The sequence below is a fragment of the Camellia sinensis genome, chromosome 6, assembly GCF_055761805.1.
Source record: "Camellia sinensis isolate YWXY chromosome 6, ASM5576180v1, whole genome shotgun sequence".
In the NCBI taxonomy this organism is placed as follows: domain Eukaryota; kingdom Viridiplantae; phylum Streptophyta; class Magnoliopsida; order Ericales; family Theaceae; genus Camellia; species Camellia sinensis.
Window position 1 is genome coordinate 109702445 of NC_138966.1, and position 16833 is coordinate 109719277.

Consider the following 16833-nt stretch of genomic DNA (forward strand, 5'->3'; position numbering starts at 1 on the left):
GATTGGTAATTAAACTGTTGGACTTTCTTTGTAGGGACTGATCTTTTTTTCCCTTTTGATGCCTTGGTTGATTGGCTTACTAGGAGCTTTTTTTTTTTTGGTTGGAGGAACTTCTTGTTTTTTTGTTGGCTTTCTTTTGTTTGTTTTTTTTGTGGTTGGAGGTATGGTTGGTGTTTGTTGTGTGGGTGTAGTCTGTGGTGTAGTTCTTGGGCTATTTCTTGTAGGTAGTGTGGTTGTTTTGTGGGTTTTTTTTTTGTTGTTTTTGGTTGTGGTGGTTAAGTTTTTTGTGGAGGGGAAGATGTTGGTGGCATTTTAGTGGATACAGGTGAAGGACTGTCAAAAGGGGAGACACTTAAATCCCTGATTGGATTTTTGGGCATATTGGTTTGTTTATTCCAATATCTTCTAACAGCTATTTCTGAAAAAATGAAAGCAACAGCAGGGCATGAGTAATATAGGGACAAAACTGTATAATTTTACAGTTTTATATGCAGTTTAATAGTAAGTTATATCTATTTGTTGTTAATAGTTACAAAACTGTATAATTTGGCAGTTTGATTTGCACTTTATAATAAGTTACCTATTTGTTTTGAATAGTGATTAAACTATGTAATTTTGCAATTTGAATAAATTTAGATATGTTACTTGAAGAGTGATGAAACTGTCTGATGTTTCAGTTTTATAAACACTAGCAACAATAAGAACAATCCATTGTATTTTGTAAACAACAACAATAACAACAAGAAGATGAAGTATTCAACGAAATGTAACAACAATAAGAAGAAGAAAAGCCAATATTTAACAACAAGAAGAAGCAACAACAACAAGAATAAGAACAAGGAGTTGAATGTGTAAAAATAGGGATTTATGTGTAAAAACAGGGGATTAGAATGTTTTAAAATAGGGGATTATATAAAATAGGATTTATACATTTTGAAGTATGTAAAATGTGTTTTACAAGGTTTTTTTCTTATGAAAGTGTTATTGAAACGATATGATATATACAAAATATCAAAGAGTAATGTACAAATTTGAATGAAAAATAATAGGTGAAGAGAGATGTTATTTTTTGTCCCCATTTCTGTGAATCAGAAGTTAGAAACTATGAAATTTCTTCAGAGTCTTGATGGTTCTTCGTGTTGTTGAGAGTCGCCGATTTGAGAAGATGAACGGCTTCGTGTTGTGTTAGTGAGAGTCGATGATTGGAGAAGATGAATGTCTTCGTTTTGTGGTCAAGGTAGGCTTTCAGAGATAGTGCAGTCAAACAGTGGAGAGATGGAGGACTGAGAATGCAAAGGCAAGTAGTGGAGATGTGACAGTGTACCGATCAGACTAGTGTGAGATGATCGTGAGTGGAGGTTGCGCACGTGTGAATTGGATGATATGTGAGGGTATTTTCGTCTGATTGATAATTTGAGGACTTAATGAAGTATTGAATTTGTTTTGGGTCTAAATGGGGCGTAATATGTTAGGTTTGGACCTTTGGGTTAGTTTCCCAAAGTTTTTTCCCATTTGGCGTGACCCGACCCGACCCGACCCCAACGGCTCCCTACCCCTTGTCAGTGCAACGGTCAAAAATTTAAAAAGAAAAATTGAAACAGTCATATAACCGTTAATTCCACCAACAGCTAATTTTATTATTTTTATTTATGTATATATATAAATTAACCCCACCCTCCCAAATCCAATAAATACCATCACTCTCTCATTTTATTTCTCACAAATAAATTTCTCTCTCAAACTCTCATTCTCTCTGAACTCTCAACTCTCTCAATTAATTTTGAAGTGTCATTCCTAGGCGACAATTGCAATTGATCACCTATCTCTATTTTAGATTTATTTGTTAGTCGCTAATTACCTTTCCCGACAATCATTCAATGACGAAGCTGGCGACCAAAACATTTAGTCGGCAAAAGGTTTGGGCGACTATAATGTGACTTTTGGCGAAAATTTCTTAGGTACTGTGTGTGTGCACGTGCGCAATTGTAACAAGTTTATTATCCTAATTAATTTCAATTGACTTGATTAACTAATAGTAATTTTTAAATTGTGGGAAATTTTTTTCATAATTTGGTAACTACCCGGTACGGGTATGACATGTTTGTCGACATACCCATCATTCATAGTCTCAATATAATTTTAAATGAGAATTTTTATATTTTTTTGCAAAGTATATATTATTTAAAAGTCATTTTCATGATTTGGTGGTCGTGGTGTTGGTGTAAGAGGCGGTACCCTTTGTCCAATCCATTTGAATCCAATTATAATTGAGTTTGTAGGATAAAAATCATTTAAATTATATCAAATTTCTCACATAAAATTACATAATTATTTAATGCTAATTGAATTTATAAGTATTAATGCACAAGTATCAACATGCACCATTATAACCTCACAATCGTTACAATCATCACTAATATTATTGTAACCATTATCACCATCACTATCACCACCACCATCACCCCACCACCACCACCATTGTGAAGCCACCATTGCTATTACCACCACCTTCATTATCATTGTCATCGTTATCATAAAACATACCATCATTTCAACTAGTGAAATTTCATTATCTTTAAATAGCGAAATTTAACCTTAATATTTAGGTGAAATTATTTAAAAAGTGAAATTTCTACTAAAGAAGTAAAAATTATAAAATTAAAGGCAAAGATGAACTAGTGAGTAAATGGAAAACTTATGAGTTAAAGAGAGATGTCACCAATGGTTTCGTTGGAGCAACAAGTGATTGTCACTATATTTTTAATTAGCTAACGATAATTTAATTTTCTTAATTAATTTGTTGTGTAATTAATTCTATAATGTGTGCAATTACAAAGATTTTAATATTGTTTAATTAAAACTTGATAGTAATAATTATTTAATTATCTTCAACTCGTGAAATTTCATTATCTTCAAATAGTGAAATCTAGCCTTAATGTTTAGGTGTAATATAATTATTAGCAAAGTGAAATTTCTAGTAAATGAGTATAACTTATAAAAATGCCAAAGACTAAATAATGAGTAAATTAGAATATTTATTGGAGGCTTTCATTGTCTCATTTTATCGTTTAGGTAGTAAAGTAATATTTCGTGATAGTTTCAAAGGGGGAGAGGTAAAGTGGGACTTTATGCAAGTTTCAGTAGAGAGCAGTAAATTGACACCTCATGATAGCTTTAGGAAGGTCAAATACTACAGGGGTGTAGGACATTTTCGTATAAAGGAAGAGAGGCCTACAATGACGTGGAATTGCAGAAGAATCACAAGTTCAATGAGAGAAAAATATGCTTTGAACCCTTTGACAGTTGCCTCTACAAATTTTAATTTTTCTATCGACAAAATAGAGACAAAGAGACATAAAGAGAAAGGTAAAAAAAAATAAAAATAAAGGCTTGTGATGGATCTAAATGAGTGCAGTAGATCTAAAATCTTATTGCCACAACAATGGTGATGGACAATCACGAGACAGAGTTTGCATGGTGCTGGATTGTCATGAGACAGAGTTTGTATGATGATGGACAATCGTTATGGATATTTAATTATTTATTTATGACAATAAAAAATAATATATCTTTTTTTTAAAAAAAAATTTGAAAAACTATTTAGAATTGCAAAAGTTATTTTTGAATTTTCAATACATTTTTTTTTCCCTTTTAAGTGAATCTTATTAATATTTTAATTTTTAAATTCAGTTAATCTAGATATAATTAAAAAATAAAATATTTATAAAAAAAGCCTATAAATAAAAAAATAATGATTTTATTATATTTTATATTTGGTGTAATTTTAGTTTTTTTAATAAAATTTATACTTTTAAATGTATTTAAATTTTGTACTTTTTTTTATTCTCAAACTGAGTCATAAAACACCAATAAAATAAAAATTATAAACAATAAATAATAATTAAAAAATATTAATTTAACAAGCATAACATATTTTTCACATTAAAAAAAATTAAGAACAAAATTTTTCACAAAATTGTACCTTAATTTAAAATTCCCTTTCAAAATTTTGCCGATAATCCCTCCTACCTCACGCACTTTCACCGCTCTGTGATCACAAATCGACCCATCGCTACCACCAGCCAATCTTACAGGTAAGCTCGCTTTCCTTTGCTTTTGTTGTCCTTTTACATCCTCTCTTGTTTCCTGCCATCGTGCCCTAATCTCTCTCTCTCTCTCTCTCTCTCTCTCTCTCTCTCTCTCTCTCTCTCTCTCTCAACCACCATATTTCGTTCTGGGTATATGTTAATTTCAAGATTTGGTAATTGGAGGAGTATTTTGTGTTGGTACTTCACATTTACGGCCTTGTTTGGTTAGATTTTCGGAGATAAGTTCTAAAAAAATATTTTGGGAAGAGAGTTTAAAATTTTTTGTAGTTTGTTTGGTTGTATATTTTGAAAATAGTTTTGAAGTTTGAGAGTTTGGGATGGTTTGATATTTTGTTGTAATTGAGTAGATGTATGTGAGAGAAAAAGTGGTTGAAAATGAGAGAGGAGAGAGAAAAAGTGATTAATTGATGTGTAGGAGAGAGAAAGTGATTTTGAATTTTTTTAGAGAAAAATTACAAACCAAACAAAATTTCCAAAAATTTTCTCCAAAATCTTTTTCCCAAAACCAAACCAAAACAAAACAAACAAGGCCACATGTTTCTTTGATCAATTGCAAATTCAGTTAAAAACACAATATATTTATGTTGGATGTACACATGAATTCTTGGAAGAAAAAACCTAGTGAGAACTAAGAATTTGGGTCTTATGTTGTAATCTATTTAATCAATTTATTGACTTGTACTACTATAATATGAGTAATTTCTTATGTATGATTGGTTTTGTATATTATTAGATTATATTCTATTTTGATTCTATTTGGATTATTTTATTCAATTATGTTGCTTGCCTTGAACCTTGATTCGGTTCCCTTAAATCAAGTGTTGTTGGCTCTATGTTATATTTTGCAGTGCCACAAACTGGTAGTTTGGGACAATTTGTTAGAGTACTTTGACAAATTATTTGTTCAGTGAAAGCAACATTTTGCTTTTAAGTTTTCAATTGGTTTTCCCTTTAATGATAACGTTAAAAAATTGACATGCGTATGTCATGATGATGGTTTGGCAAAACTTCCTGCCTTCCATGCATTGTAACCCCTCCACCCGCTACACATTGATGATATGGGATGAAATTCCTAAGTGATTCGTGATTAGATAACGATTTAATTCCACCAATTCCCAATTATTCAAAATACACAATCTAAACCAACAAGCACTTACGAAAGTGGTTTAGATTGTTGTTTTTGAAAAACAATAAATTGACACAAACGATTTTTACGTGGAAAAACCACAATTGAAGCACTTTCAACTGTGATAAAAAACCACGGGCGAAACGCCACTAATCAATCCACTACTGAAGAAAGATAGATTACAAGAACAACCAACAAATTACCAAATGCATCAAATTTGTCTTCAAGCTTCTGTAAATCTTTTGCCACAGCCTTCGTCTCGGAATTGAACAATATGAAGTTGAATCCAACTTCCGATGTCGAATCAACGACCACGCACAATATAAAACTCCTTTGATGCTCCACGCGTGAATCTCCGGATTCCACCGAAGAAGAATGCTCTTGAATATGAAGTAACAAACTCCTTGATGTATGTATTTCAGATCATAAGTTTAGAACTCACTCAAATCATTAAGGAAAACTCACCAAGACTTTCAGAAGAAAACCTCAAACAAAACCCTAAGACTCTTAAACAAGATATAGGAAAAGTAACCCTAGAATTAAACCAACACGCGAATATATAGACACAAAGATCGCGCGGTCCGCTCGAGCATGGGAATGGACGCTCGAGCGGGGGCTTTATATCGCGTGTTCCAACCAGGGTTCACGCTCGAGTGGAAGATCCCACGCTCGAGCGTTCACCCAGTATTTTTGCAGACATACCAGATGCTGTGAGAGTAAAAACCTCACTCGAGCCTCACTTTCCCCGCTCGAGCGGGAAGACTAAAACTTGAAAAACTGGAAAATTTGCAACTTGATTATACAATCAGTTTTTCCATGGATTTTGACAACAAGAGGGTCCTAACAATCTCCCTCTTTGTCAAATCCCGGACAAAACTATTCTAAAACAATTTTTTCCTAACAAATGACAAAAAACAAACCAGCTAAGCAAAACAACCTCCGCAAAAACAAAATAAAGGCTTAATCAATTCCCTTAAAAAGATAAACACACAAACCAAAATCATGGAACTAGATAAATAGCAACAGATTATGCATAGCAAAAAAAAACACTAGAAGAAATAAACAATATACCCATCTAGCCAATTGATCCAGCTGTATGAAGTATATTACCAAGTATATAAACAAAACCACTGCCCCTTTTTGTCCGGGAGGAATCAAAAACCAAGAAAAACAATATCCAAAAGCATGACTGGACAGTAATGATCATGGAGCGAGTGGTTGTGACTGCATCCAAAAAAGAGACAGGATCTGAGCCAACTAAGAAAAAGACTGGGCCATAGACTCCTCAATGCGCTGTAAAAAAGCCTCAAACGCAATGAACCAAGCATCAGCGGTAGTCTCGAGATCCGTGAGTCGTGCCTCAAAAATATCCATCCGCCCCTCGAGTTGATCAAAACACAAAGCAACAGACTGCTCAAAAGACTGACGCTGACCATGAACAGTACGAACCGGAGGTAGCAGCTCCCCCTCAGCAATAGCACCACCAGCAGCCGCTGCATTGTACTCAGCCTCTTCTGCCATAGCAGCAGCATCACCTGCACCTGTACCAGACCGACCCACCCTGGTAGAAACCCCCCGAATGTGAGATAGTCTTTGAGAGACAGTCTTTTTGGTAAAAGGCCGGGTAGGTGAAGCAAACTCATCCTCATCAAATGAAGGGACCTCAAACTTGGTGAGAAGTCGGTTAATGAGGCACCCGTAAGGTAAACCAAGGTTGTTACGCTCATACGCGGCAACCATTTTCTGGATGATCAATGTGTTAAGATCAATGGAACGATTGAGAGCAATACACTGTAGAACAAACCCTTGTTCTTGATTAATTTCGAAGCTATGGGTAGTGACTATAATGTTAGCACACACTATTAGATTGAGTAATCGAAAATGGGGTAACAGTTCATTTTGTTTGATCAGTGCCCCAGAGGGCCAAGGACGAGAGGTACCACACAGAGTAGTGGCCACCTCATTGAAATTGCAAGTGGAGCGAACAACAAAAGGATAGAAGATAAGGAAGACTTGACCAATCCCTAAGAGCTCTTTAAGAAGATCAGTGGTGACTGTGATGGACTTAGACCGGACCCATGTGTTGAATGACGGTCCAATGTCATCAAGACTCTCCATGTTACAGTAAAACTCTCGCACCCAACTTAGATTTTGGGGACTTGAGAAAGAGAGGACATAATCTCCACCCAAGGGATCAAAAAGATGACGAATCTGGATAGACTCAAAGGTGTTAGGTTGAACATTGCGTTCGAGATGAACGGTACGGGACAGATAGGACTCTTGAAACAATTTGGCTTTCTCAGCAGAGGGAAACTGGTCAAAATTAAAAACAGGTCGAGGGGCAGTAGACTTTCTTCTCTTGAAAGTAGACATGACTAAACCAAGATAAAGAAACAAAAACAAAACACACAACCCCCAACCCAAAACAGAAAAATAAACCAAAAGAGGAAGAACAAAACATTAGTAGCACAATTAAATATAGCAACATGAGTCAGCCAGAAGATGTTGAAAAAGCAATATGAGCAATGCATAGTAATCCCAAGAGGCAAAATACACCAGAGAAGAGGCATGGTTAACAAGGCAGCCATATTAAAAAAAAAATTAAAAAAAATAGACTCAAGAAAAACAGTGATACAAATGACTGTTAAAGACCTTAATCCATCAGAATATGCAAAAACTCAACACTGCAGAACAAAAGGCACACGACTAATAAGACCCATCATATATGAGTACGAGTAAAGGAGGAAACATTACTGAGGACAAAAATAACTTTGAAAATAAACAAGAAAACAGAGATATGACACAAAATGGACATACCTTTGGGGTGTTAGAAGGACAGAAATCAGCAATGCACAGACCAAGGAAGACAATGCACGGAGTTGTCAAGGAGCCCTAGGAGAGAGAGAAATTTGGGGAAAAATGAACGAAAGAGACAAGGGAGGAAGAATTTAAACAAAATCAGTCTGCTCAAGCATGAGGTTGAACGCTCGAGCGGGAAATGAAGCACGCGTAGAAGTGCTTGAGCTGGAAAATGGACGATCGAGCGCCAAAACGACCCTCACAGAACTGCAAAACACGGCACTAAATGCTGCAAAACTGAAATCCACGCTTGAGCGTGAGATTTGCCGCTCGAGCGGGAACAAAGCACCACCAAACTTAAATATTTTTTTTTTTGTTTTTTGTTTTTTTTTAAAAATACACCCTTAAAAAAACAAATACACCCCAATCGGAAAATGATGGCCTGTAAACAGCGGGATGCACAATGGAAAGACTGTAGCACTGAGATGAGATTATCCATCAGCCATGAATCCTGTAAACTTGTAAAGTGAAAAAAGAAATATGAATCACAAGATCATGAGCAAATCAAAAAGAATTACATCAATGATCATAAGCAGCATGAGAATGCATAACTCAAAAACACACATGAGATCTCACGAAAAAAATGTGTGTGTGTGCAATCCTTGAGAATCACAAAGCTAGAGTTAATCCTCGTAGTGATCGGATGGCTGGACTTCCGACAAGAGTAACTGAACATCACAGAGAAAAGTCAAACCACTAGGAATCATCGGGTATTTGTTGAGTGAAGGCGGAGGCTCCCCCTCAATCAATGAGTCCTTTTATTTTTTATTATTTTTATTTTTTTTTTCTTGTGGGCACTCACGGGTGGCATGCACACTCAAGAGTAAGGAGACCAAACCAGAGAAGTATGAAATCAAAAGTGATGGCCTGGTTGGTGCCTCTGAGGTAGCCTTTTCCTAATGCCCGAACTTCAATGAAAAGAGGGAGAAATCGTGGAAGTGAAAACAAGATGGTAGATGGTTAAGAAACTCAACATCACCCATGATATACTAGTATCGGTCAATTCCACTGTCAAAGTACAAGAAACACTGTTAGTGGTCCATAGAGAACTTTGATCACTTATGCGGAAACCCCTGCAACAGTTTATCTCAAGGATGTGTACAGAATGAGTTCATGAAGTCAATGAGTATGAGCATTCAAAATGAGCTATGAACAAAGAAGAATGAAATCTTCTTAGCAGTATAATCAGTGTTCATATTCAATTAGATGCAAAAATGACAGGAATCAATGACAATGAGATTATAACATCCAAGTATACAAAGACAAAACAATCATACACACCCCCTCCAGAATAGATAACACCCTAACAACTGAGCACTATACCCAAGGTCTTTCTAAAGAACTCAAACCTAAGAAAATCAAGGGGTTTTGTAAAAATATCAGCTTTTTGATGCTCAGTGGGTACATGTTCAAGAACAACAAGGCCTTCTTCCACTAACTCTCGAATAAAATGATGACGAATGTCATTGTGTTTGGTGCGAGAGTGTTGGACAGGATTTTTTGAAATGTTTATAGCACTTGTGTTATCACAGAAAAGAGTGAGAGTGTTCTGATCTATCCCATAGTCATGAAGCATTTGCTTCATCCACAACATTTGTGCACAACAACTCCCTGCAACAATGTACTCAACCTTAGCAGTCGAAAGAGAGATGGCATTTTGCTTTTTGCTATACCAGGAAACCAAATTATTCCCAAGGTAAAAACACCCTCCGAATGTACTCTTCATATCATCAACACACCCTGCCCAGTCGGCATCAGAAAAATCAATAATTTCAGCTGTAGTATCAGTAGAAAACCAAACCCCATACCCCAATGTCCCATTAACATATTTAATGATGCGTTTTACTGCAAGAAGATGAGACTCTTTAGGACTGGCTTGGTAACGGGCACAAACACCTACACTGAAAGCAATATTAGGATGACTGGTAGTCAGGTAAAGAAGACTCCCTATCATACTCCTATACAGGGTAGGATCAACATTAGTACCAGAGGAATCTTTGGAAAGGTGAAGACTGGTGCTCATGGGAGTGCGTGCATGTTTGGCAGACTCAAGACCAAACTTTGACACAAGATTTTGGCATACTTAGTCTGAGAAACAAACATACCCGAAGGTGACTGTTTAATTTGTAGACCCAAAAAATAAGACAACTCTCCCATCATGCTCATCTCAAACTCATGTGTCATGCAATCCGAAAAATATTTCACAAGATGATCATCAGTGGATCCAAACACAATATCATCAACATAAATCTGAGCAACAGGAATATGAGACTCAGTATGTTTCACAAATAAAGTCTTATCCACACTACCCTTTTGAAAATCATTATCAAGAAGAAATGTGGTAAGTCTATCATACCAAGCTCGAGGGGCTTGTTTCAACCCATACAAAGCCTTGTCTAACTTGTAGACATGATTTGGACATTTAGGGTCCCCAAATCCTTTTGGTTGCTCAACATAAGCCTCTTCTTTCAAGTACCCATTCAGAATGACACTTTTTACATCCATTTGATACAATTTGAAACCAAGAAAACATGCAACACCAAGTAAAATTCGAATAGATTCGAGACGTGCAACTGAGGCAAACGTCTCATCATAGTCAACACCCTCTACTTGTCTGTAGCCTTAAGCGACCAACCTGGCTTTATTTTTAACCACGGTACCATTCTCATCAGATTTATTTTTAAAGATCCACTTGGTACCTATCACATTCATTTTTCTAGGTCTGGGAACTAGAGTCCAAACATTGTTACGTTCAAATTGACCTAATTCTTCATGCATAGCATTGACCCAACTATTATCTAGTAAGGCCTCTTTAATATTCTTAGGTTCAATTAATGAAACATAGCACATATGAGATACCTCATCCCAAATCTGTCTTCGGGTTTTCATTCGATTCGATACACTTCCAATCACCTGTTACATTGGATGATTCAGTTTCACCCTTGCTGATGGTTTGAACTCAGGACTTGCTGTGACAGAAGCATCAGGAGTGATGTCTCTCTGTGCACTCTTTGGGCTCTAACTTACCTGTGAGGATGGTCCTGTCTCAATTTCTTGTGCTTGGACCTCAGCTTCTCTTTGACTTTGTGGTTCAGTATCTCGGATTGGAGACTCACCATTGTCATCCTCATTTGTTGCTGGAGTAGGGGAACCTGTGTCATCTATAACCACATTGATTGATTCCATTAAAGAAGAAGTTTGTAGGTTATAGACTCGAAAAGCCCTACTGGTGGTTGAATACCCTAGAAAAATACCTTCATCACTTCGGGAGTCAAATTTGCCCAAAGGCTCTCTATCTTTGAAAATGTAGCACTTACTCCCAAAAGTTTTGAAGTATTTTACATTAGGTTTCAATCCCTTCCACAATTCATATGGATTTTGTAGAGTGCCGAGCCTTAAATACACGTGATTTACGACATAAACATCAGTATTTAGGGCTTCAGCCCAAAACTTTGGAGGAAGTTTCTTACTAAGGAGCATGACCCTAGCCATTTCTTGAACAACTCTGTTCTTCCTCTCAACCACTCCATTTTGTTGTGGAGTAACAGGTGTAGAAAATTGATGCTTAATTCCATGCATATCACAAAAATCCAAAAACGAACTGTTTTCAAATTCACGACCATGATCAGTTCGGATTCTTATGATACACCCAATGAAAACACCCTGTTCATTTTGGATTTTAAGGATTAAGGCCTGGAAAGCATCAAACGTATCAGATTTTTTCCTTAAAAAATTTACCCATGAAAATCGAGTAAAATCATCAATAGTTAAAAAAATGTATCTTTTACCTCCAATGCTTTCAGTGCGAGTAAGTCCCATTAAGTCCATGTGAACCAATTCAAGAGGGCGTTTGGTTGTAAAGCTGCTCACCTTTTTATGAGGGGCACGAGTTTGCTTTCCAAGTTGACATGGTCTACACACATGGTTCAGATTCTTACCCAGTTTAGGTACTCCTCTCACAAGCTCTTTGTTGGCTATCTTAGTTAGGTCTTTGAAATTCATGTGACCTAGCCTTTGATGCCACAAATCAATGTTACTTATGATGGGAGAGTGACAAGTGAGATCATTAGTAGTAACAATTCCATAGCAGTTATCAGATGTGCAAACCCCGTGCAAGACAATATTTCCCTTGTTATCCAAAATTTCACATTTATTTTTTGAAAACAATACTTCATGGTGGGAATCACACATTTGACTGATGCTCAAAAGATTTGCTTTTAGACCATCAACAAGTAAAGCATTTTCAAGCTTGGGAAGACCAGCAACACTTATAGAGCCTTTACCAATGACTTTAGAAGTGCCGCCATCTCCAAAGGTAACAATTCCTCCTTCATATTTTTCAAGGGAGGTGAAGTAGGATTTGTTATCTGACATGTGACGAGAGCACCCACTATTAAGATACCACATGTGTGAGTCACGTGCTTTTAGAGCAGTGTGAACAACTAAACAAGTCAAGTCATCTTTTCTCACCCAAATCTTTTTGGTCCTAACAAAATTAGGTCTAGCGGTCTTGGTAAATGTCTAGGCGTTGTGAACACCCTCATGAATGTTGGTATTCCGCCTAGACATGTAAGGTTGTCTCCTAACCCAAAAAGTATTCAAATTTCTACCCTTTTGAGACATCTTACCAAACAATTCAAAGCAATAAGGACGAATGTGGCCATACCTACCACAATGATGACAAATAAAAATCGGTTTTACCTCCCTTTTGTTGATCTTACCTCCTTTAGGTGGATGAAGAGAGGGATCATCCTGGTACACATTGCAGATAAGAAACCAGTGGAGGTACACATTGCAGATAAGAAACCAGTGCCAGATTATTAACATCATCGATTTAAAATTCGAATCTTACCAAATATAACATTGAACAATTCAAGCCTTACCAAAACTACCATTGAAAACTTCAAATATTGTTAGATTTACTATCGAATACTACAAATCTATCAGATCTATCAATTACAAAAATAAAAAAGAAGTTCATGCTAAAGTTCCCCATCAATTCAACATTGACACATGGCATTTAATACTAATCCAGTTGAATAAAGTTCATGCTAAATTCTAATACACAATCATTATTTCCTCATATTTGATCTCAATTTTTTATTATTAATAAATTACTTCCTCTGATTTTCAAATCAAATAAGCATCGAAGTCCCAATACAAATTTTAAATAACAAATAAATCTAAAATTCCATAATTAAATAACTGACCGTCTGTTTTTTGGCATTGATGTAATTCCTCACACCAGGTACCAACCTATTGTTCGAATTTAAAATCATCAAAAATGCACAAGATGAATTTTACTTTCTAATAAATAACAAAAATGCACAACAAGTAGGTGTAAAACCAAGTACTAAGAAGAAATCAATTCCTTGCCCTATCAAACAATACTTAGTTAACTTCTTTGCTATCTAGAATGACTTCTACGCAATCTATACAGGGTCTAAACCAGATGCAATTTAATTAAATCCTTTACATCCCAAACATGCAATTTAATTTATTATTCATGAGAAATGTAACAACAAGAGAACCCAGGAACTTCATGGATTCACATTATCTCCCCTACAATGAAACTTCAAGAGCGAGCTCGCTCTCTACTGTAATTGGAAGCTAAAATAATAGTATATAATGAACAACCGAAATTCTCAAACTAACACAAATTATATTAATATTTGATAACTAACACTAATTTAACCAATGAATTATTTTTTTAAATTCAATAATTATCTTTTTAAAATAACGATTACTATGTTCTTAGTAGTTTATATTTAACAATTAATGCTTATTACATTTAAGACAAATTTTAATTAAACAACATTAATACTTCGGTAATTAGTAAATTGTGATTAACAATTTTCATAAAAATCCGCTTAAAAGGCATAACATATACCTTAGTTAAGTAATGATACATGAATTGGAGATGATGCATAGGTTCTAATGCCATGTATCCTATCATAATAATGGCAACCACCGACACTGTAAAGACCCAAGATCACTTTTCTATAAGTCAGCAAAATTAGTTAACTAATCAATTGCACATCTAAAATTTTGCAAAAGCATCGATTAACTAATCGATTGGAAGAATTGGGCACTCCAATCAATTGTCCAATTGATCGGATGGTTTTGCCAACACGAATCCATTCACCAATCGATTGGAAGTTTGTCCACCACCAATCAATTGTGCAATTGATTGGATGGATTGGCCAACACTAATCAATTGTTCAATAAAAATTATAAACATTCATGCTATCATGCCTCCCAATGTTCTAAAACCAGGAAAAAATCAGCTTACTATTTTCCTTTATCCATTATCTTAGAGAGCAAATTATTCATTAAACAAACAACAGCTACTAATGAAAATAAAATAAAATAAAGAGACTCAATTTTCTAAAGTATAATCAGTTATATTCTGTTACCAACATTCCACGACTAGTCTTCATATGGTTTCAAACCAGAAAACACTTTCCTTAAATAAAATAAATGAATATAAATCCCATATTTAGGTAGACTATGACAAATTTAAAGCTAAAAGTAACAACAAGGCCTTGAAGACATTCACCATATTGCAGAAACATATTGTGAACAACAAAAATAAATCAACAATGATTCATCCCACTAAAAACACCACCACTAATAGCACTAATGCATTAAAAAAAAAAAATACAACTCCAAGACCAAAACATCACATCATTAATGGCGGGACCCACTGCCACCTAATTAGTGGGAGCACTAATTAGTGCTCCCAAGCATTTTTCAAAATAAATAAATAATATATTGAAAATCACAGTATTGATAATTTACCAAAATACATATACCATCATAGTTTTGTAGCAAACACTTAATCTATCCCCCAACTTAAACTAATTACTTGATCCAATCATTGAACCCCCTAAGTTTAAGCAATGTGAAAACTTCAATATGGTAATCCAATGTCAATACTCATTTCAAATGTCAACAAAATATACAAAAATGAAGGTTTAAACAACACAATTAGGTAAAAAAAAATACTACTTCAAGAACTCCAAAAAAATCAAAGGGATATGAAAAATGTCGAAGATCCTTTGCAAGAAGAATTTAAAAAATAAAATAAAAACAAAGCACATGGAAACCATCGAGGTTGTTGATCTTTGTTTTTGAGAACTACCTTGATTTTTGTTACTATCAATAAAACATCAACATTTCAGACCATTAGTTTCTATAAACCGATTCATTAATGTTAATGTCCACAAATTGATTCATCAACATTTCAACTATTTGAATTGGGTTTTCTATGTTTTAACTTCAATTCTGTCAATTATGCATCAACTTCAGCACTCAAAGAAACCATTTGTTTCTAAACATAAGTTTCAGCATTTTAAGGACATTGATTACTACAGCTTTTAAAACAGAATTTATGCTTTCAAACTTCAATTCAAGCACCAAAAAGCAAGAACAATTAGTACTATTAAGACTTATGCTTCAATTAGTATGTGATGCTCTAATGAATGACATGGCGAAATATTTTACAATGTGGGATAATGTTGGCCCACCTTTTTTTGGTTGGTAGTTGAGAAACATTGAATGTCTTGGTGTGTTTTGTGGTTCCTTAAGAGCAAACAACCAAAGTTACTATCGCGAGCAAATAACCAAAGTTACTATCACGAGTCACAAGCAGCAATGAAAAAAAAATATATATAATAAAAACGAGAGAAAATAATTTCCTAAAACTAAAGCCAAATAGAATGATCATACGTCCACCAATTCAATAATTTCAAATTTTACACTTTCTTTACATTGTCTCAATTACCAAACAAACCAAAAGCACATTCACAATTAAGTTATCAAAATATAAAATTATAAAATTCTGATGAACAAAAAAAAAAGAAGAAGCTAATGCCAAAATCAAGATGACATAGTCCAAAAAAGAAATATAACATTAAAAAGGCAAGTATGCCATAATGATAGTGAAGTTTGAAGGAGTAAACACCAAAAGAAAAAGGACAAACACAAATAAAAAGAAAAAGCATAAAATGTAGCTAAAGTCTAAATAACCTAGTAACATTCACTCACTAAGTTCCTGTAATGGATAAACCAAAGGCAAATGTAAAGCAAAAGGGTTATGTGATCAGGTTGTGACTAGAACAGTGTTGAATACAGTGTTAGCAGAGAAGGAAAAAAGAATTAGATTAAAGAGATAAAAATGGATTCCAATATATGGATAGTTACATTCAGCAATGTGAAAATTTTAATACGGTAATCCATTGTCAATACTCTTTTCTAATGTTAACAAAATATACAAACATGAAGATTTAAACAAGAAAATTAGGTAAAAAATACCACTTCAAGAACTCCAAAAAAAATCGAAGGGCTATGATAATGTTCTTAAGGTTACCTTGTGTTGGATAACAGACCACTTGCAGCAGCCAGAGTCAGGAAGGGCGCAGGTGACCTACGGTGGGAGAGAGGGAGAGGAAAAGTGGATCTGAGAGGAAGGAAAAAACTAAAGAGAGGAGATCTAGTGCGAGAGGTGAGAGAGATTAGGGTTGGGAGAAGGAAAAAGCATAAGAGAAAAGACAGTAGTGGGCGTGAATTTGTCCAGCATGTACTCTATAATTCTAAAAAATTAAAATTAAAACAAAATACCAAACAATGCACATGACAAATTATTAGCTGCAACAAACAATATGAACCAAAAAGATGATGTCATGATCACCATTATAATTTCTCACATGTAACAGCTTTGAGAGAGATTCCCATTTG

General features: G+C 34.9%; 1 protein-coding gene across 1 annotated transcript in view; it reads left to right on the forward strand.

Moving 5' to 3' along the window:
• LOC145789102 (uncharacterized) overlaps window positions 1-16833 on the forward strand; it is a 249534-nt gene that overhangs the window by 134251 nt on the left and 98450 nt on the right. The gene's annotated exons all lie outside the window — the stretch shown is intronic.